Source organism: Humulus lupulus, chromosome 5 (assembly GCF_963169125.1).
Source record: "Humulus lupulus chromosome 5, drHumLupu1.1, whole genome shotgun sequence".
Lineage (NCBI taxonomy): Eukaryota > Viridiplantae > Streptophyta > Magnoliopsida > Rosales > Cannabaceae > Humulus > Humulus lupulus.
This window is the reverse complement of record NC_084797.1, coordinates 206,364,615-206,386,713: the sequence shown is the minus strand read 5'-3', so window position 1 is coordinate 206,386,713 and position 22,099 is coordinate 206,364,615.

Genomic DNA, 22,099 nt, shown 5'->3' with positions numbered 1-22,099 from the left:
TATGACCTCCACCAATGAGGAAGGATGTTAACAGACGGGATATGACTAAGTTCTACCAGTTTCACAGTGAATACAGTCATGAAACCAATTAATGTAACCACCTGAAAGAGGAGATAGAATTACTCATTCGACAAAAAAATGCTCATTTGAAAAGTTATGTACGAGCGAATACCGACTAGTATCCTTAACAACCTCCTCAGCAATAGTATCAACAATATAGAGCAATCAGCCTCTCCTACCACCACCAGTTGCTGGTCGGTTAGATATGATATTTGGCAGACCGCATTTGGCTGGCAACTCTGGCAAAGCTCGAGAAAGATATGCTCGTTCCCTTAGGAACGAGAAGGAGGAAGAGATACTGACTGTCCAGGAGCGTACTCCCAAACAACATCACTACGAGTGTAAGCGCATCACATTCAGCGAAGAAGACACAAGTCACGTACATCATCTGGATAATGATCCTTTGGTTGTAGAAGTACATATCGCTTATATGATCGTGGCCCGAACGATGATTGACCATGGGTCATCTTCCAACATCATGTTCAAGAGTACTTTGGAAAGGATGAATTTGAGCATTAGAGATCTGGAACCATACGAGCAATTATTGTATGGGTTTACAACGAATGGTATGGCTCCAGCAGGAAGCATAAGATTGCCTTTGAAAGTGGGGACGACACCTACAAACAACACTGTAATGCCTTTATTTGTAGTAATCGACATCCTCTCTCCATAAAATGCCATGTTAGGGCAACCAACCATGTATGACCTTCGAGCAATCACTTTAGTTTTCCAACTTCTTGTCAAATTCCCAACCCGAACAGGTACAAGATGTCTCAAAGGGAACCAACTGGTGGCTAGAGAATGTTATAATTCATCAATAAAAAAGGCAGAGAAGGCAGTCTGTACCACACAACCTGCAGGGCCCAGTCACCAAAAATAGGATGCAGCCCAAAAAGAGGGGGAGGACATAGACCCTTGTTTTGGGGATACGGATATAGGGGTGGGTCCAGTCAAAGAATTGAAAGAAGTCCCACTTGATCAAAGGTACCCAACCAGGGTTGTCAAGGTAGGGAAATGATTGTCCGAGAACATAAGATCGAATTAGATCTAGTTCCTAAGGGACAACCAGGATGTATTCGCCTGGTCTCATGATGATATGGTAGGGATCTGTCCAACCATTATAAGTCACGCCCTTAACATCGATACCGAACACTTCAAGCCCGTAAATTAGAAAATGAGGTTACTAGATCCAACGAGGGCAAAGGCATTGAAGGAGGAGGTGGAAAAGCTTTGAAATAACAACTTAATTAGGGGAGCCTTTTACCCAGTATGGGTGTCCAATCCCGTATTGGTACCGAAGCCTAATAACAAGTGGAGGGTATGCATAGATTTCACAAATTTAAATCAAGCATGCCCAAAGGACTACTTCCCACTTTTGAGAATTGACCAGCTGGTGGATGCTACAGCCAACCATGGGATCTTAACCTTTATGGATGCTTACTCGGGGTACAACCAGATAAGCATGCATCCACCCGACCAGGAGCACACCAGCTTCTGCACAGATGTAGGGCTGTATTGCTATAAAGTTATGTCGTTTGGCCTAAAAAATGCTGCAGCCACGTATCAACGGTTAGTGTTGACTGTGTTTTTAGCCAACGACGTGAGAACGTCAAAAACGATAAACCTTCAAGAGAATTTAAACGACACAGACAGTTAAATCAAGAAAAGTAAATAACACACAAGATTTTTATAGTGGTTCAACCCCGATCAGTCGGTAATAGCCTAATCCACTTAGAGTTGTGATTATAGATCTGTACTCAAGATTAGATGGACTGAGCCAACTGAGTTTCTTCAGTACAGATTGCAAAAATACAAGAATCCTTTCAAATACCAGCACTTTCTCTCTCTAGAATACTTAGACCCAAATTTTCTCTCTCGAGAATACTCAGACCCAAATTTTCCCAAAAGTCTAGAAAGAAGAAGCCCCTTTCTGATCCCATAAGCCCTCTATTTATAGGCTTAGGGTCATACATCTGATATCCCCTAGAATCGGGATATTTTATTATATTTATTACATTTAAATTACAAAAAACATTCAAAATGTAACAAAACCCCCCATTTGTGGGAAGAATGAGAGATTCCCGTGTATCTTGTTGAAGCTGTTTCTGGGAATCTTGACTTAGTCCTCCTCTAGCTAATTGATCCACCTCACCTCCACTCTGGTCGATCATACACATGCTGGTCGGACATACACTTGCTGGTAGGACTTGTGCATGGTGGTAGGACATGGACTCCTCTCCTCTAACATGGCACTCTCCTCTAGCATGCCATTTCTTTAGCTCTCCTAGGATGCACTCTCCTTAGCTCTCCTAGGATGCACTCTCCTTAACTCTCCTAGGATGCACTCTCCTTAGCTCTCCTAGGACCACACCCTTGGGGTCTCCACGGACCACACCCTTGGGATCTCCTAGGATGCACTCTCCTTAGCTCTCCTAGGATCACATCCTTGGGGTCTCCTCCTCGGACCTCATCCTTGGGGTCTCCTAGGACCACTCTCTTGAGTTCTCCTCGGACCAAGGTCCCTTGGGGTCTCCTAGGACCACTCTCTTGAGTTCTCCTCGGACCAAGGTCCCTTGGGCTCTCCTCCTCGGACCAAGGTCCGACCTCACCTTGGCCTTCCATCGGACCAAGGTCCGACCGGGCACTTGGACTGCTCCTCGGATGTACTTGGCTTGGACGTGACATTCTAAAGCAGTCAAAACTCTTCATCAGTCTACCGGGTCACTTTATCACAACTCTGAGGAGTCAATGTATTTATTGACTATTAAATGTGTCTTTCACAGACCATGTACTGCCACTTGTCACCTTTATTGCCATGTCATTGATCTCCAATTTTTTGGGATAACAGCTAGTAAACCATATGTTCAAAGACCAAATAAGAAATAACATGGAGGTTTACGTGGATGATATGTTGGTGAAATCTAAAAAAGGCTGGGGGGCACATTGAGGACTTGAAGGAATGTTTCAGCACCTTGAGGCAGTATAGAATGAAGTTGAACCCCCTAAAATGTTCATTTGGTTTGGGGTCAGGAAAATTTTTGGGATTCATAGTGAACGCTAGGGGAATTGAAGCAAGCCCCTAGAAGATAAAGGCATTGCTAGACATGTCCTCACCGGCTAGGATCAAGGGCGTGAAAAGCCTAACATGAAGCATAGCTGTACTAAGCATATTCGTGTCCAAATCTACTAATAGGTGTATTCCGTTTTTTAATATCCTCAAGGGTACAAAGAAATTTGAATGGATTGAGGAGTGTGCATATGCCTTCCATGCTCTAAAGCAGCAACTAGCACAACCTCCGATCCTTTCAAAGCCTCTAGAAGGCGAAGAACTGTGCATATACCTAGCAATAGCTCAACGCGTTGTCAGTGAAGTCCTGGTCAGAGAAGAAAACAAGATTCAACATCTAGTCTACTATGTCAGTAAAAGGTTGGTTGAAGCCGAGAGCAGTTAACCTATGATTGAAAAATTAACTTACTGCATGCTTTTATCTTCCAGGAATCTTCACTCATACTTCCAAGCTCATCCCATAAAGGTTCTTACCAACCAACCATTGCATAATATATTGCAAAAGCCAGACACCTCTAGCCGGTTACTAAAATGGTCTATAGAGCTCGGACAATATGAAATCACATACCAACCCCGAACAACAATTAAAGGCTAAGCTCTCGCAGAATTTGTAGATGAATGTACGAGGTTATCAGGGAAAGATGAGGAAATGGTCGAACAGTCATCGGAGTTTGGACCATCACCCAGTACAGGTGCTAAGCAAAACATTGAGCACCCAGCATCCAGTGCTGTTCATTCCGAAGAAGAACCCCAAGTTTGGAAGTTGCACGTCGGTGGCTCATCTACTGACCAGCTGCCTGGGACCAGTCTCACAATAATCACTCCTGAATGACAACACATCCACTGTGCCCTTTGTTTTGGAGTTAAGGCATCTAATAACGAGGTGGAGTATGAAGCTTTTATTGCTCGCCTGTGATTAGCTAAGGAGGTAAAAGATGAATTCTTGGATATACACAGTGATTCACAGCTTGTTGTCAATCAGGTCCTTGGTGAGTACACTACTCAGGGAGAAAAAAATGATGGCCTATCTTAATAACATCAAAGATCTGCTCGGTCAGCTGAAGAAGTACAACATCCAACAAATACCAAGAGAGCATAATGCCACGATAGATGCACTGGCCAGATTGGCCAGCAGTGCTGTAGTGGACAAAGCCAACATGGTTCCTATTGAATACTTGGTCGAACCTAGTATTAACCTGCTAGAACTTGTCCTTCTAATAGACAACACTCCATCATGGATGATGTCAATTGCAACTTATCTAGAACACAAAATCATGCCCAACAATCGCAATGAATCCAGGAAGCAAATGAGGAAAGCTGCTTGGTACCTAATTCTGTACGGGGTAATGTATAGAAGGGGGTTTTCCATGCCATTGCTCATGTGTGTCAACCAAACAGAATCAAGTTAGCTGATGGAAGAGATACATGATGGTTTCTATGGGAACCATGCAAGGGGGCAAAGTATGTCTAAGAAGATTTTAAGGCAAGGCTACTTCTGGCCAACTATGAACGAAGATGACTTTGCATATGTTCGAAGATGTGACAAGTGCCAGAGATTTGCCAAAATCCCCTGGGCAGCTCCAAACAAACTTACTCAGATGCAAAGTTTGTGGCCCTTTGCCATTTTGGGAATTAACCTCATTGGTCGGTTGCCAAAAGGAAACGGGGGAGTACAGTATGCAGTAGTAGCAGTGGATTATTTCACCAAATGGACGTAGGCAGAGCCACTGACAACCGTTGCTTCCAAAAAAGTATTGGACTTTGTAGTAAAAAAATATAATATGTAGATTTGGACTACCTCAAAAGATAGTATCCGACAATGGCACCCAGTTTGACAACCAACTGTTCACTAATTTCTGTGCCAAACATGGAACCACAAAAAGTTTCTCAACAGTCTTGCACCCTTAAGCAAACGGGCAGGTAGAAGCAGTTAACAAAACTCTCAGGACACTCTGAAGAAGCGCTAGAATAGGCTAAACGAAACTGGTCTGAGAAATCGCCTAAAGTACTCTGGTCATACAAGACTACCAAGCGAACAACTACTGGTGATACCCACTTTGCACTCACGTATGGGTATGAAGCAATGCTTCTAGTTGAGGTGACTCCATCTCACCGATGTACAACATACAAACAAGTTATAACCACCAACTGTTGGTCGAGTCCTTAGACCGGATTGAAGAAAGACGCGAAAGGTCCAACATACGCCTAGCTGCCCATCAGCAAAAAGTTGCCCGGTACTTCAAGTCTAGAGTTAAGGAATGAAAGTTTGATGTGGGGGATCTAGTCCTGCGAAGAAAATTCCAAAAAATTTGAGATACCTCAACATGAGTTCTAGAGGCAAACTGGGAAGGCCCTTACCAGGTCACGGAGATAGTACCGCCCGACACATACAAGCTACCACGGCATGACCAAGATCTCTAGTTAGTACCTATCCCCCATTACTGGAATGGGGAACAACTAAGGAAGTACTCCAATTTACAGAGTTGAACAACTCCAATTTACAGAGTTGCACAGCTCCAAAAACAATATACGCCGAGTAGTAAGAAAAAATAAGGCACGAGCAGATATACAGTTAAAACAAGAAGCATTTTATAGAAAAGTGTTAAGATTGCTCGAGATTAAAGGCTACTCGGCTCAACCATGCTGTTTTTGCCAAAGTAAAAGATTGCTCGAGATTAAAAGCTGCTCGGCTCAACCGTTTTTTGTCTTTGAAAAAATAAAAGAAATATTAAGTGTTTCAATGGTCTTAGGGCTAGTTAGTTTGTTGGTCTTGAGACTGGTCAGTTGGCAAGTCTTGAGGCTGGTCGCAGGGGCAGAGGAATCGACTGAAGCATTCAGACCGGAGGGTAGAGCAGAACCTTCAGGAGCAGGAGTGTTTTCTTGTTCGGCAACAGAGAAAGCAAGATCCTGAACAACTGGAATCTATTCAGTGGACACAGTTTGGGCCTCGACTTGTTCTCGATTGATACAGTACTGCATAAGCTCATTAAAAGCCTCCCCCAGATAGCTAGAGTCGACCCCCTTATTGCGCACCCATAAGTCATAGAAAGTGCTCATGCCAGATGCCTCGTAGGCTGCGACATCAGCAACCTTGCTAGGTTTCTCTTCATCGAGGGTGTTTACTAGTTCATCACTCTCTTCTTGGATGGCTCTCCCCTTGGCATCATTTCTCATGACAATGTCCTTTAGCTCTTCCACCCTCCTCTTCAGTCGATTGATGTCAAGGTTCCTCTGCTCAGCAGCATCCTTGAGCCCCTCGTTTTCTTTGGAAATATGCTCAGAGGTCTGCTGAAGATTACGGATTTGCTCGGTTAGCTGGGCAACTTGGGAGGCTTTGTCCTTAGACTCTTTTACCAAGCCAATCACGTGCTTGCTCACCCCCTTAGCACAATGATGAGTGTATCTGAGAGCCAGCGTGCCTTGCAATATGAAATGAAGGAATTTATAACAAGTAACAAAGAAGAAAGATTAGTTGAACACCGAGCAAATCAATTACTTACCCTGGCAACATCCTGGAGACCGGTACTAGTGATGTACTCCAGAGATTTGGTACCGAGGGTATCCATAAATTCAGCTTGGGAAGAGGACACCCTTTTGATATTCCTTTGCTCGATGGCATGGATTTCTTCAAAGGCCCGTGGACCTCCTCAGTAGGGTCCTCAACAAAGCCTTCTTGGGCTCTGCTCGGGGTGGAGAGCTCTGCTGTAGTGGTCGTATGGATAACCTCCTCGGCATGGGGTCCTTTGCTCTTGCCAGATTTGCATGATGGACTTTGTGCCTTTTTTCGAAAAGGGGTCTTATCAGAATTCTTCTCAACCTGGTCGGTAGCTTCGGCAAGTGGGTCAATTTTCTGGCACTTGGCTGAGGGAGCCTCATTGTTGGGACCACTAGTATGCTTCTGGGAAAATTTCTTAGAAAAGACAGACGACATATCTAAAAATAAAAGCAAAATATTAGTAAAGGTGCCGAGCAGGGCCAGAACAAGCAAAAAATCATATAAAAGCAAAAGTAAAGGTGCCGAGCAGGCTGCCTCGAGTGGAAGATCCCCATCACTACCTGATGAGTCTAAATCTTTGTGTTCTTCTACATCACGCTTGCCCTTTCCAGGCTAGGGGGCAGCGACAGTTTTTGGAACACTGTGCTCAGCAGGCTCCCTGATAACAACTCCGGCCGAACTCCTTGTTTGGTGGGCTACGCAAGGTCTGGACGGAGGAATTAACGGTTTGGTTTTCTTTTTATTGAGCGGTGATGAACTGGGCGACCTAGTGCTGGACAAGGGTTTCCTAGGTGATTGTCTCGTAGGGGTGGCACCCTTTGCCCTTGTCTTGGGATCAGGGTAGAGCCCAACAGATGCAAGTTTTTCTACGGTGGTCAAGGCCACCAAATCTTTGCAGCTAGGGTCCATGGCAACTAATTCTCTGGCCCATCTCTCCATCTCCCTGGTGGGGGCCGGCTAGCTGAAGGGGCCACTGCGACGAAAGGACAAGTGATTAGCAGCAATATCTGCTCTAACGAAGTATTGGCTGGTATACTCCCCAACCTTGGAGATACCTTCAGTATTCGCTAAGTAAATGTTAGAGTCTCGATGGAAAAAGTAAAAATACCCTGACCGACCTTGTCGAAGGTTGAATTTGAGGTTAAAAAGATAATTTATTTTGTGTGCATTTGGCACTGGCCAGTTTAAGTATTTGTACAAAACGTAGAGGGCCAAGATGAACTTGATGCCCTTAGGACAGATTTAGGTGGGGCAAAGCCCAAAATAATCTACCACACTACGGATGTATGGTAGAAGTGGAAAGGTTGTGTCGACATTAATGTGAAATATTCTCTAGGAGCATAATTGGGCCCCGGGGTGCTCGACAGTGTGTGAGGCAGTAGGTTTAAGGATTGAAACATCTTTGAGCTTGAAATGCTCCTTGATGTTCTACAACTGTTTGTTAGAAATGGTACTTGTAGGAGCTACATACAGAGGGGCCTCCTCTGTTTATGGTGAGGGGTTGAGAATGGCCTCGGTATAGATCTCCGTGGCATAGTCTGTTTCGGTCTCCCCTTCTTGCCTTGAGAGGCTCGACTATTCCTTAGGGGGTGGGGCCTCTTACACATCCCCGGCGGTGGCATGACGTGCCACATGGGGATCTTCCTCATCCGCACCATGATTAGTTTGTTTGATGTGTGTCATTGTTGTTTCCAAGTGATGAGTTCCAAACTATTTCGGTGATCACCTTCCCCAACAGTCTGCACACACAAGAAAAAGGGGAAAGGTGAGGTGAGAGCACCGAACATTACTGGTTGGTAGGGATGTCATAGACTATACCGACAAACCCAGAAAAAACATGGTACGACATACAGAATAGCAGGCAGATCATATCAAAAGCAAGTAAAACTAAGAAAGTGAAGGGTTTTCCCCAAAAAGTTTCTCAGGAGTTGTTCTTGGTGTTCTTCAGGAACACCGAACATAAATATTCACAATGAGACTTTAAAACTCAATTTTACAAAATCAGAGGTTCAAATAGGTTACCCAAGCCGATGGCCATTCAAAACAATCATCTATTTATAGATTCAAGCAACATGCATTCAATAAATCTAAGGATTTATCAAGAATATTACCCACGGCCACAACGAAAACATGCAAACAATAAAAAGGAAAGCATTTTTGCATGAGTTACAGGAATAAAAGAAGGAAAAATAGAGGACTTACTGGTAGCAAGCGGCTGGAGCGGGCGCGATGCGAAGAGCCTTGGTAAAGCCTGACTGAGCGATGGTCGGTGTGGGGGTTTGAAGTTCAAAAAGCCCTGAGTATTGTTAATGTTTAAAGTGATAACATGGAAATGGGAGGCTATTTATGCGACACCTTCTCTCCTCGAACAACATTGATGAGCTGTCTCTTCAATTGTTGCAGGCATGCCTCCCCAGACACATCAACATGTCTTTCCAATCACTTCACCTCAACCGCTGAATACGTCAGCCACTTTTTGGTAACTACACGGTATAGTTAGTGGAGGACCATTATGGTGCTTTATGGTTCAAAAAAGAGGCGAGAAAAAATTGAAAAGTCATTTCTTGGAAATTCTAAGGCTATTAACTACACCAGATGCTATGTCACGTAGCAAGGGGCATATACCCCTGATCAAGTTGGATGGTATGGTCCCCATAAGAAAGTTTCCGTGCTGCTTTTGCACCATTGCAAACTTTGGGGGCAAATGTTGCCCTAAAAATTGACATATCTGACATGGTATCAAAATTGGACACGTGGAGTAGGCTAGGCAGACCCCTCGACATGTTGGTAGGTATATACCTGCGAGGTATACTGCGAGTTATTGATCGGAGGGGCAAGAAATTTATAGACAGTAAATATTTACACCTTTCCTAGGTTTGAGGGGAAGTCTTTCAAACACTGCTCGATAGGACCGCCAACATGCCTGCTGGTCGATATGATAGACAGATATATCTGTCAACTGAAAGTACTTATCCTCACCATTAACTCTCCGTAGGAATCGCCCAACCATCCGTGAAGAGCATCTAAAATCCCATAAAACTCGGTCGAGGCTACTGAAGGATATGGCAACAACCACTTGAGATAATATAGGGATTATTCCCCATCAGTTACACTTAGGCACAAACCTCGGGCGAGAGGGACAATATAAATACAAACTCTCAACCACAGTGGAGGGGGTTCACAAAAATAGCCTACTGACTAGCACCAAAAACATACCGAGCAGCCTTGCTTGGTACTTAGCAGCGATCCTGCCATTCTGTATTGTCTTTTACACCTAGGAATCTACTTGTATTCACTGGTTATCTTGTGTAAACCCTTAAGATCAATATAATCTAAGAGGAAGTAGGTCATTACCAATCCTTGGGGCCGAACCTCTATAAATCCTAGTGTTCATTATTATTTATTGCTCATTATTATCAGGTTCTTGGCTTATTTATGGTTAATTGGTTGTCTAATTGAAAACTCTCTAATTAATTATTTTGACTCCACGCCAGTTGGCTAAAAAACCAGTCAATAATACGATTACCACCATATGAAAAAAAAAATTTTAATAGTGATAACCGGTTACTCTGGAGAAAATGTTGAAGAGTATAAAAAATGGAAGACGAAGAAGAAGAAGAAGAAGAAGAAGAAGAAGAAGAAACATGGTGAAGAAGGTCTCACTTCTCTTTTTTTAAATAATGTAAAAAAATATTATATAAAACATGAATGATAAAAAATATTACAAATAGATTAAAACTATAAAAATAACAGTAACGAATATTAAAACTAGCTACTAAAATTGTATAAAAATAAAATATGTATTACAAATAAAATAATACAAATGTATGGGAAAAAAACTCTCTTAAAAATGTAAACAAAAAAAAAGACATAACAAACTTAAGAAAAAAAACTGCCATATTTTTTTAATTTATTTTTTAAAATATCACATTTGTTGTAATTTTCTCTCTTTTTTTTTTTTTTAAGGAAAAACTTATATAAAAAATTTTAGTACATAGAAAATGAGTCTTTTACGTCCATTAATTCTTGGAATAAAAAAATAATATTATCAATCAGACACCCGAGTAAACGTTATGTAAATTTAAAGTTTAAAGCATGTGTTTAAAATTAAAAAGCATGATAAAGTCAAACTATTTTTTTTTTCATCATCATATATAATAAATATTAAGCAACAAATATTAGGAGAAAATTCTAAAAGTTATAATACTAAGGATAAATACTTCTTTGGATATTGTGTTCTGGAAAAGTTATTTATTGGACTTTTTGTTTTGTTAAATGATAATTTGGACCCTATACTTTGCAAAATAGAATAAAATGATATCATAAACTTTATTTTGGTCAAATAATTTTTTAACAGGACCAAAATACCCTCAAATTAAATAACTTAATGAATTTTTAAGTATTAATTAATTTTTAAAAATTATATTAAATTATATTTTAATTTAACAAGATAAAAAATTAAACAAAAAAAGGGTACTTTCTAGGCTGGACCTAAGGTGTTCAGAAATGTATGACGAACCAAAGTTGATGTCCGGTAAGCTAGGTTGCATAAATTGTATGACACACTTATGTCTGCGGCTTAATTGTCACCCATGTATAAGCACTTATCTTTTTCTTATACATGTCTTGTTATTATGACCTGTTATGACCTATGACTATGACCTATGATTATGACCTCTCATGACCTATGGCTAATTTCTAGATTATTTTAATGTTTTAGGGTATTATGAACTTTTGTATGATTTCTGATATATCTGTTATGATTACTTGTTATATGACTTTTGTTTGCATTTTCCTTACTGGGCTTAGAAGCTCACTCATTATTATGTTGTTGTGCAGATAATTGAGAATAGAAAGGTCGGTGGCGAGTGAGACCTAAGAGCTTAGTGATGTATTCGTGGGGACCATATTGCCGATGAATGATCTAGCGGGCTTATTTAATAAATTATTTTCTTTTTAAGTTTTATTTTTATGTTGCTCATTTTATTTTGTAACAAACCTTATTTTATTTTTTGAAAATACACATGATCCTTTTGCTTATTATGAATTTCTTAAATAAAGGAGCAATATTTATGTTTATGATCCAACACTGTGTTCCCGATAATATTATGAGAAATTAGGGCGTTAAATTTAATAAAAAATTTCTAAAATAAAATATATAATAATAATAATAACAACAACAACAATAACAACAATAATAATAGTAATTAACTCTATTTTATTTTATTTTAGTTTCTAAATATCTATCTATATATACTAATAAATTAATTACTATTAACTCTATTTTATTTTATCTTGGTTTCTAAATATATATATCAATCTATATCTATATATTTATATAAATGAGAGCACCAAAATGGTTATGTGCTACTCTAAAATCTTTCTAAACCACTCTATCTATTTTCTTTATTTTTTCATAAAATTATTGTGAAAAAAAAAATATAATAATAATAATAACAATAACAATAACAATAACAATAACAATAATAATAATAATAATAATAATAATAATAATAATAATAATAATAATAATAATAATAATAATTAACTCTATTTTATTTTATTATGGTTTCTAAATATATATAATAATAAATAAATTACTATTAATTCTATTTTATTTATCTTAGTTTCTAAACATCTATATATAATGAAAAATTAATTAACTAATTTAAATGAGAGATATTTAAGTGTCTTTTTAAATGAGAAATATTAAAAAAAATTATAATTAAAATGAAACATGCATGCATATATAAATATCTCTTCTATATAATAAGTGTGTAGATAACATAAATTCTTGATTTTAACAGTATTTTTTTCTGTTAACTTTAACGAAATATTCTTATATTTAACAAAATATTATTATATTTAACGATAGATTGTAAACATGACTTAAATTTAACTAAAATTCAAGAAATGAATAATTAAACAAATTAATATATGATATTTTTGAGATATTTTACAATAATAATTTATTAAAATTTAATAAAACCATATATTTTATAACTTAAATAAAATTTGATTAAACTTAAACTTAATATTATATTAAACATATAATATATAATCTTTTGTTGTCACTGTTAAATTAAAAAATTAGAACAAACATAAACTTAACTAACAATTTTTTTTTATTAAAATATGATATTTTAAAGATATTTTATGATAATTTAAATAATTAAACATATTTATTTAAAAATAATAAAGATATATATATCATTTTTTTATCTTATAAATTTGTGTAATAGTTTGTTTTTTTTATCAAGTGATTGGAGTTTTTTTTCTTCATCAAATTCATCAAAATACATTGTGAGATATGTTAGAAACTAAAAATAGTTGATGCATGTATACTACTGTCTACACTATGACTTTTTCTATTCTTATTTTATTTTTATTATTAATTTCTTTTTAAATATTATTATATTTTATATATGTGTCATGTAGCCATGCAAATATATATATATATCTATGTCAACGTTGTGTTTAGATGTCATATATGTAGAGATTATTCATATAAATATTTATATATATTATAGAACTATGATTCATTTTATTATATATATAAATATATTTAAAGAAAAATAGTGAATAAGTTTTTATTAAAATTATAGACAATGTTTACGACTTTAAAACTATGCAAACGTGCATTGCAAGTTGCTTCTACCTTGCATATTTAAATGTCTTAATTGTTAAACTACAACATAATTATATAAAAAGAAATTATGCTGATGTACTCTACTTTAGTCAAATATTTTTCCAAATATTCAATACTAACTCTTTGCTTGATAAGTTTTTCATAATTTATTTCACCAATTTAAAAATAATGGGTCCAAATTGTAATGACCCTCAAAATATACAAGAACAAAATCATGCCGAAATTAAACTTTTTACTTTTAACTCATTGTACCAAAAATCCATATAAATAAAACTTTAAAAAATGTCATGTGTGCACACTTTTAGTTTAGCAATCGGAAATAAAACTACCCTTCCACAGAGTTATAACAAAACAATTATCCCAAAGAAATAATATACTTCTAGCTTTTTCGTGTCAAAATTGTGATCCATCAAAAACCTCTCAAGGTCAGGCCACATGTACATATCCCCAAGTAGACTCTGGCGCTCACTGTGTTATTTTGCTTTTGCACTTACCTACAACATGAAACAACTAGGTGAAAATGCTTAGTAAGAATAGCCTTACAACACAAGTATACTAAACCAGTAACGGATCGACCTAAGGTAGATATCGCTACCGATCATTAGGGTATTGGATAAGTTCCAACCATATCATACAATTCTTAATAATAATCATAACAGAAATCAAGCACTTTGGTTTCACCCAACAATCAGGTTTCATACATATCATAACAACATGCACTAAGAAAATCCCAGACATTCAAGATATATAACCATATCCGAAATAAATACTTTGGTTGTTTCTAACAACTAAGTTCACACATATCACAATAAAAGATTTTGTTCTTAAAAGTCGCATTTCTTTTAATTGTCACTTCCTGTTTACACGGGATCCCAAAAACAATGGAATTAAAACCATTTACAAAAGATTCATGATCTAAATACAATATTAGCCATACTAAGGAAAAATAAACAGTTCAGCGATCCCTGTCCTCATCCACTCCTCGGCCAAGGCGACCGAACAGCTGGCTATGTACATTCAGCTCCGCAGCTCTCCATCTCAGGACTGGTCTGACTTGCCTTTGCCTTTACCTGCACCACGTAGCACCCGTGAGCCAAGGCCCAGCAAGAAAACGCAACAACAGAGCATAAGCAATCAACATACAATCCAATATTTCATATTGCATAGACATGTTCTCAATCATATAAACAGTCAGAATAACCAAGTATCCAATGTACTAAACATATCAATTCATATCATACATCGTTTCACAAATGATAACTAGGGCTAGCGCCCTCAGGCCGCACCCTCCGTTATCCCACTGACTCAGGCCCGCTTAAATCGAGCTCAGTGAATATTAAGCTGTCCTCGGCTACCAGTGGCCAAGCCGCGCCCTGTGCGCAAATATTGTGTACGGCACCCTTAGGTCACTTTCACATGTCCCATGGCATAATAGCATCATTGACATTGTACAGATATCGGGAGCTCTTAGTCCCATCACAAGCATATAACCGGGTGCAGTTTTCTTACCTTTAGATGCGCCAGCTTTGATCACTTGACTCCTTGAGCACGATCCCTCTCGAGCCCTAGCGCTCACCTAATCACAACCATAGGTCAAAGTCATCACCAAACCTCAAATCGAAAACCTATCCTCGGGACCAATCCCGAGCCCCCGGGAAGTCCTAATTCCACCAAACAGGGTGGTGGAATCGAACCCCGAACCCTTGGTCAAAAACCCTTGTAAATAACCCTAAAATCCCTTTCTGAAGATAGGGTAGCACTCATTGGAGGGTGCTACAGCGCTACAAACAGAACCAAAATGCCCTCAGCAAGCATGGCCTAGCGCTACAGTGCCCAAAGGCTAGCGCTGTAGCGCTAGTCACAGATAGCCAACACCACATTTTCCCTTCCTGCGATTTCCCCGAGCCAAACTTAACCAAAACTTCTCCAAACCTTCACCAAACTTAAAAACAAGAATATTAACACAGTCCACTCATCCCAAGCATTCCAAATACTCAAAACACAATCACATGCATCCCTAATCTCAAAATTCACCATAGTTGCTCATAGACTTCAGAAACTCAGCAAAGACAATCAAACCTTCAAAGTTTAAAGTTCATAATTTTATACCTTTGATGGAAATTCGACCTTAAGTTGCCTATAGACCTCCTTAGCTTGCTCTTCCTCAATCCTTGGCTCCAACTTCCCTAGAATTCCCCATTAATTCAGCTTAGATACCTTAGTTAAAAATCAAAACCAGAACTGAAGAAACTTCAAAGTCTTACCTCAACCAAATGGCTTATCCTTGCTAAACCCTTGCCAAATCTTCAAGCCTAACTCAGAAACCTTATGGTTCAGCTTAACATAGCCCTCCTCTGAATTTTTCTCCATGAACCCTCAAGAAAAAAATGGTGGAAAAATGCCCAAACCGACCTTGCCTTCCTTCCCTTCTTTCTCTTTCTTTCCTTTCCTTCTTTTCTTTCTTTTCAGACTTCTATTATATTCTACAAAATCCACTGAGGATAAAGCCTCAATAATACCTATCTCTAAAAACCAAATGCCCATAATGCCCTCCCCTTTAATTCTAAATCCTTTAGTCCACTTAGGGGCATTTTAGTCATTTTACCCAATTCCCGCTAATTCCTCGAGTGTCTCTAACATTTTCCGCTTACTTCCCGATACCTAATTAATCACCAATTATATTCCTCATTATCAAAATTAACCTCAATATATTCTCTAAATTCCCATTCATACCCCCAGGCTCGCTCCGAGCCGGGTATAAATCCCCGCTGTGACTTTTTCGCTAATTTGCTCACTAGGATTGTCTCGAGTCACAGATCACAGATATATCCACATAATAATGTGGTCTCAACAGTTATCACATTTATATACAGTTATGCCCTCAATGGGCCAAAATTACAATTATACCCTTTCTACCCTAATCATGGCCTACATGCGTACTAATACACATAGTCATGCATCTCAAGTATTCAAATAGTCATATAACATGCTTTAAATCATTAAATCACATATATTCCAATTATGCCCTCCCGGCACACTAATCAAGGCCCTTAAGCCCTATTAGTAAATTTGGGTCGTTACAATATTCATGTTGTAGCCATGAAAGAGAAATTCTAACTTACTTGGAGTACTTAGTTCCTAGCTGGATCTTTAACACCGCTATTCATTTTCCCGTTTGCAGTTATTGTAATTAATACAATGTACTCGGACTAAACTATGACATATTCTTATAGCTAATATTCTACGATAGCTACATGAAATAAATTATTAGAGACTCTATACTATAGCCTCTTATACACTTCACAGTGTATAAGACAGGAACTTGTTTCATTCTTTACGTATCATAAGAAAACCGGCCTCACCGCAACACGCTTTCTGTGTTGTTCATTTTAATATTCTTTAAATAAAGAACTCTCTCATCAGATAAATCGTATTTTGGTTTTAGGAAAAAGGAGTTCTACTAAACTTATATCTTTACAAAAATACCAACTTTTCGCTCTCTTACGAAAGTTTTCCGTTTTCTATCATTTACCAAAATATCACTTTTTGACCCTTTATAATTAATATATGACAATGTTATCCCTTTCTCTTAAAGGTTCTACAAAACTCAAACTCCCATTTTTACCATATTTATCCATAACCTAGGATCTCGTTATTTTTTAAAGTAGGGCAATTGGACCCTTAACTTATAAAATGGTAAAAATCAACTTTTTAATTAACTCAAGCTTATTTGGGATTGGTTAAATCTTCAAATCCTTAGTTATCTTTGTAAAGAATTATTTATTTTCATTTCCAAAAATTTATTGTCATTATATGTTTTGAAGTGATAGACAACTGTTTTTAAGCTTTTTCCCTAAATTGAGTTTTTTAACCAAAACCCTTAAACTATCGTTCACGTATTCTATGTCATAAGAATGGGAACTAGGCAAAAGTCTTTAGTCAAAACCTATTTTAGGTTAGGAGAACAAACCTCCCCAAAATCACTTTTTGTTAAGGTTCAAAATGACTACTTTTCCGATTTTAAGGCAAAATCAGAAAAAAAAAATTTCCCTTAACCATGACAAAATTTTCTCTTAAATTTTACAGGGGTCTTGATACACATCTTAACTAATTTCTTTCAAAATTTCATAAATTTTGGGATGGAAAAATCCATTCAAATATTTAAAGCAATCTGGGCAGTGCCTGCTACCCACAAGTTTTTTCCTATATTTTAAGGTAATTTTGAAATTGATTTCTCTGACACCGTAGCCCAGTCCTTTCTTAACTTTTTGTAACGACCCAAATTTACTAATAGGGCTTAAGGGCCTTGATTAGTGTGCCTGGAGGGAATAATTGGAATATATGTGATTTAATGATTTAAAGCATGTTATATGACTATTTGAATACTTGAGATGCTTGACTAAGTGTATTAGTATGCATGTAGGCCCTGATTAGGTTAGAAGGGCATAATCGTAATTTTGGCCCATTGCGGGCATAACTGTATATATATATATGTGATAATTGTTGAGACCACATTATTATGTGGATATATCTGTGATTTGTGATTTGAGACGATCCTAGTGACCAGATTAGCGAAAAAGTCATGACAGGGATTTATACCCGGCTCGGGGCGAGCCTGTGGGTATAAATGGGAATTTAGAGAATATATGGAGGTTAAATTTGATAATGAGGAATATAATTGGTGATTAATTAGGTATCTAGAGGTAAGCGGAAAATATTTGAGACACTCGAGGAATTAGCGGGAATTAGGGTGAAATGACCAAAACGCCCTAGATGCACTTAAAGGTTTAAAATTAAAAGGGAGGGCATTATGGTCATTTGGTTTGCAAGGGATAGGTATGCTGAGGATTTATACTTAGTGGGAATTTTAGAAAAAGCTAGAAGGCTGAGGAAAGAAAGAAAAGAAGGAAAAGAAAGAAAAAGAAAAGGGAGGAAAACAGAGTAGTTTTCTTAGGGTCGGTTTGTGGTTCTCTCACCATTTCTCTTCATTCTTCTTGGAGCAAAACTGAGAAGGGAGCTAGGTTAAGCTGAGTAACAAGAATACTAAGCTAATCTTGAAGGGTTGACAAGGGGTTAGCAGGATCACACCAATACTTGAGGTAAGCCTTTGAAGTTTTCAGTTTCTGGTTTGGCTAGTTTGAATTATGGTATCTAAGCTAAGTTGATGGGAATTTTAGGGGAACTCAAGCCAAGGAATTGAGGAAGAACAAGCTAAGGAGGTCTAGAGGCTAACTTGAAATCGAATTTCCATCAAAGGTATAAATTCTGAGCTTTAAACTTTGATGTTTTGACTAGTTTTTGCTGAGTTTCTAAGTTTAGGGTCAACTATGGTGAATTTTGAGATTAAGGATGCATGTACTTGGGTTTTGAATATTTGGGAAGCTTAGGATGAGTGGAGTGTGTTAATAAGCTTGTTTTTGAGTTTGGTGAAGATTTGGAGAAGTTTTGGTTAAGTTTGGCTCGAGGAAATCACAGGAAGGGAAAATGAGGTGTTGCCTGCCTGTGACTAGCGCTACAGCGCTAGCCTTTGGGCACTGTAGCGCTAAGCCATGCTTTATGGGAGATTTTGGTTTGGCTTGTAGCGCTGTAGCGCTGCCCTGTTTCCAGAAAGGAGTTTTAGGGTTATTTTCAAGGGTTTTTGACCAAGGGTTTGGGGTTCGAATCCACCACCTTGTTTGGTGGAACTAGGACTTCCCGGGGGGCTCGGGATTGGTCCCGAGGCTAGATTTTGGACTTGAGGTTTGGTGATGACTTTGATCTATGGTTGTGATTAGGTAAGCGCTAGGGCTCGAGAGGGATCGTGCTCAAGGAATCAAGTGAACAAAGCTAGTGAATCTAAAGGTAAGAAAATTGCACTGGTTATATGTTTGTGATGGGACTAATTGCTCCTGATATCTGTATAATGTCAATGATGGTATTATGCCATGGGACATGTGATAGCGACCTAAGGGTGCCATACACAATATTTGTGCATAGGGCACGACTTGGCCACTGGTAGCTGAGGACAACTTAATATTTACTGAGCTCGGTTTAAGCAGGCCGGAGTCAGTGGGATAACGGAGGGTGCGGCCTGAGGGCGCTAACCATAGTTATCACTTGTGAATTGGTGTATGATATGAGTTGATATGTTAATATGCTGAATACTTGGTTATTCTGAATGTTTATATGATCGGGAACATGTTTATGCAATATGAAATATTGGATTGTCTGTTGATTGCTTATGCTCTGTTATTGTGTTTTCTTGCTGGGCCTTGGCTCATGGGTGCTACGTGGTGCAGGTAAAGGCAAGGGAAAGTTAGACCAGTCCTGAGATGGAGAGCTGCGAGGCTGAATGTACATAGCCAGCTGTTCGGTCGCCTTGGCCGAGGAGTGGATCAGGACAAGGATCGCTGAACTGTCTATTTTGCCTTAGTATGGCTAATATTGTATTTAGATCGTGCATCTTTTTAAAATGGTTTAAAACCTATTATTTTGGGATCCCATGTAAATAGAAAATGTTATTTATAAGAAATGTGACTTTTAATACCAAAACCTTTTAACCCTAGTACCATTTTAGTTTCAGTAACACGATTTTAACTAAATGACTTGATTAGCGAGTCTAGCACTTTTATAAACACACAGTATAACGGTCTTGGCTATCCATGGCGTTACACTTTTACAGGGATATTTATACATGTCTAAATCAGATTTCTTCAATATTTAATAATTTTTGGAGAAATGAAACCCATCAAAATGTTTAAAGAAATCTGGTAGTGCTTGCTGCCCAGAAGTTTTGTTTTTAGATTTTAGGGAAAACTTTGAAAAGTCATATCTCTTATACCATAACAAATTTTCCTCTAAAAGTTTTCAGTGACCCTTATACATGTTTAAAATAATACCCTACCAAATTTCATAGCTTTTTGATTATTAAACATGTTTAAAAGTTAAAACAATCTGGGCAGTGCATGCTGCCCAACATTTTCCAGATTTCCATCACAATGCCAAAAAGTGCATAACTTGGGTTTAAAAAAATACCTTTTTACAATTTTACAAAGCCTATCATCAAGTACTCACAAATAACTAAGCAACTACATAATTTATTGTCACAAACAGAGGAAGTAGAGTGTGACCTGACCTGTTGGAAGCTAGAACACGAAATTTTGACAACATGCATTTTTACACAGCTTAACAACAATAAGCATTTCTAGCATAACCCTAGCCACATGCATGCATGAAAATCATCAAAACACACAATCACAAACTTAAGCATAAAATAAACTCCAAAAACCATTATAATAACTTACACAACTAGATCTACCAACACTAATCATAATTCTCAAGAACAACCATAAATTTCTACATTTTGATAGCTCTAGTTGGAGATGTATTTTCCTTAGCTTCTCAAACTCTCCCTTGTGCTCTATACTCTCAAACAAAGCCCCAAAGTCCCACATTCAGATTTTTAAGAGAGATTTAGGGTAGAAATACTTAGATGAGAGATAAAACATGCAAACTACCAAGACCTCTTGCCTTGCTTTTACTTGATCACCAAAGAGCTCACCCTTTGAGATCTAACTAGTACAAGCTACCCTAGAACACAAGAACACAAGATCAATGCCATGCATGGATATTAGATCACATGCATGCATAATACACCCTTAGGGTTTTGGGGCTTGAAGTAGAAAATGGAAGGGAAGAAGAATGGGGTTGCGAAACTTACTCTACACAAATGTTCTCTTGAGCTTCTCCCTTCATCAATGAGGGATGAGTGTGCTTAGCTTATGGAGAGAAATGATTTTAGAAATGGAGGGGTAGAGGGCTTTAGGGTTTTGGGTTTGGGAGAGGGAATGGAAGAGAGGGTGTTTTCTTTAGAGAAAATAATTTTGTTAGAAAATGATTATAATTTTAAGAGAAAAGTGATTATGGTTTGACTTTTGAGTGGGGTAAGGCTCTTACTCTCCCAAGGGTATGTGTCCTAGGCTCTTGAGAGCCCAAGGGCATAGCCTTGCCGCCCACCACACTCTCTCTCCTCCCTTGGAAAAGACCTTTATGCCCTTGTTTATTTTTACCACTCTCCTTAGACACTCAAGGGCCCTTTGGCAATTTTACTTATCTAAAATTCCCTAAATTTTTACCCAATAGTTTTTTAAATATCTCCAAGCTTAATTAATTAAATTAAACGTGACCCAAAAATAAAATTTGTCACATATCACGTAATTTTGGTAATTTTATCAAATTGACCACAGTGCCCTTAGAGGCTCGAGCAAGAAATTCTCATTCTTAAGCTCGGTTGATTGGAATTCAAACCGCAATAAATTTTTCTTAAATTTATTAGATTGACTATAAAGTCTCAGTTGCCAAAATATTTTTATGCCATAGTATTTCCTATTTTATTTAATTTGAGATTTTTCTCCCATTAGGGTTTACTCCTTGGTTCGAGACCAAATCTTTCTTGGCATAAAACTAGATCCATTACCGGATCATCCCACTGACTATAAAAACTCACGAATTATATCAAATTCATATAATATCATTTATAGAAACAATTGTTGACCCTCAATTTAGTCAACAACACAAAGTCACTAAAAATGATAAGAATTATAAAACTAAATACAAGAGCTCAAACGACACAATGATTTTATAGTTGTTCAGTCTCAGAGATTGGTAATAACCTATGTCCACTTAGTGTTTTTATTGATGTAAACTACAAAACCCGCAATCAGCGAACTAGGGTCCACTATGTTTCACAAGCTCCAAGGTTGAATACATAGAATCGTTTATAAAAACACTTGTTCTCTCTCTGAATAAAAATAATGCCTATGAAATAAATGAATCCCATGAGTCCTAT